The following is a 2,417-nucleotide window of genomic DNA, read 5'->3' as shown; positions in this document are numbered from 1 at the left end:
GCAAGTAAGTAAAACTTTCCTGTGCGGGCTCACCATGTGTGGGAAGAATAGAGCCCTATGGGTGAGCGGGTTCTTCCATCACTAATGGACTTGGAGGGAGCTCACGTGATACAGGATGCATTGACTGCAATAATGCATGTATACATTATATACTGTGGGCTTACTTTACTAAAACTGGTGCAGCTCTGCATAGAAACCAATCCGCTTCTAATTTTTAAAAGTGCTTGTAAAGGCTTGAAGTGGTTGTTAACCCACAGTGACAACTTCATATAATCTTGTGTGTTTCCTAATGGCAGGTGCTCCTGTCTCTGTATTTTATTAAAAAAAAAAAAAAAAAAAAAGGCCGTCTATACTTGATTTCAGAGTACCGCTTTGCGCTCACGTGACTGACCGGGTCTCTCCACTCCCTGTCTGTCAGCTGCAGTGGGTGGGGCCAAAATTCCCCTGCTGATGTCATTTGGGAGGAGACAGACGGGCCAGTCACGTGAGCGCCCGAGTGGCGCTCTGAAATCGTTTATCTTTTAATAAAACACAGAGACAGGCGCACTTGTCTTTAGGAAACACACAGGATTATATAGGACATTAAAGCGGAGTTCCGGGCAGAAAATCACACCTTTACATTTTATGGCATCTGCTTCTTTATCCTTCCATGAGCCAGAATTGGAAATTCCGTGGGTTTTTTTTTTTTTTTTACTTACCTTTTTACAGAGGATAATATACTCCCCTTTACATCCACTTCCTCCTTCCTCGGCCGCGGCCCACGCCGTCACTTCCTTTCCCGCAGTGCGTCCTGGGAGCTCTTACTTGTCGCTCCCAGTAGGGCTGAACGATAGTCGATATGATATCGACTATCGTTCTGCGGCCGTAGGCGATATTCATATCGCCAAGGTCACGATATTTGCATATGCAGGGGGAGGGACTCGGAGGAGGACAGGAGGACTCACAGACTTCCGTGTTAGGCAGGGACTGGGAGGAGAACTCACACATCCATCCCGCTGCAGCCCGCCCCACACGTTCAGTGAGTCTCACTCTCCGCCCTTGTTTTCTCAATGGCACATTCAGGGAACCAATCACGCCGTGAGCAGCTGCACAGCTAACCAATCACGCGTGCCTGCACACCTGATTGGTGCGCTGTGCCGCTACTCACGGCGTGATTGGTTCCCTGAATGTGCCATTGAGAAAACTAGAGCGGAGAGTGAGACTCACTGAACGTGTGGGCGGGCTGCAGTGCACGAGTGAGTAAATGTATGCGGCTGTGCTGTGCTCCTTTCCAGGCTCCTAGTCCACCGCTCCAGCCTTCTACCACCACTGCCAGTATACAGTGGGTACGGAAAGTATTCAGACCCCCTTAAATTTTTCACTCTTTGTTATATTGCAGTCATTTGCTAAAATCATTTAAGTTCATTCTTCTTCCCCATGAATGTACACATAGCACCCCAAACTGACAGAAAAACACAGAATTGTTGACATTGTTGCAGATTTATTAAAAAAGAAAAACTGAAATATCACATGGTCCTAAGTATTCAGACCCTTTGCTGTGACACTCATATATTTAACTCAGGTGCTTTCCATTTCTTCTGATCATCCTTGAGATGGTTCTACACCTTCATTTGAGTCCAGCTGTGTTTGATTATACTGATTGGACTTGATTAGGAAAGCCACACACCTGTCTATATAAGACCTTCCAGATCACAATGCATGTCAGAGCAAATGAGAATCATGAAGTCAAAGGAACTGCCTGAAGAGCTCAGAGACAGAATTGTGGCAAGGCACAAATCTGGCCAAGGTTACAAAAAGATTTCTGCTGCACTTAAGGTTCCTAAGAGCACAGTGGCCTCCATAATCCTCAAATGGAAGACGTTTGGGACGACCAGAACCCTTCCTAGAGCTGGCCGTCCGGCCAAACTGAGCTATCGGGGGAGAAGAGCCTTGGTGAGAGAGGTAAAGAAGAACCCAAAGATCACTGTGGCTGAGCTCCAGAGATGCAGTCAGGAGATGGGAGAAAGTTGTAGAAAGTCAACCATCACTGCAGCCCTCCACCAGTCGGGGCTTTATGGCAGAGTGGCCCGACGGAAGCCTCTCCTCAGTGTAAGACACATGAAAGCCCACATGGAATTTGCTAAAAAACACCTGAAGGACTCCAAGATGGTGAGAAATAAGATTCTCTGGTCTGATGAGACCAAAATATAACTTTTTGGCCTTAATTCTAAGTGGTATGTGTGGAGAAAACAAGGCACTGCTCATCACCTGTCCAATACAGTCCCAACAGTGAAGCATGGTGGTGGCAGCATCATGCTGTGGGGGTGTTTTTCAGCTGCAGGGACAGGACGACTGGTTGCAATCGAGGGAAAGATGAATGCGGCCAAGTACAGGGATATCCTGGACAAAAACCTTCTCCAGAGTGCTCTGGACCTCAG

Source organism: Pelophylax lessonae (assembly GCF_965119305.1).
Source record: "Pelophylax lessonae genome assembly, chromosome: 1".
NCBI classification, from domain to species: domain Eukaryota; kingdom Metazoa; phylum Chordata; class Amphibia; order Anura; family Ranidae; genus Pelophylax; species Pelophylax lessonae.
Note: the sequence above shows the minus strand (reverse complement) of the source record.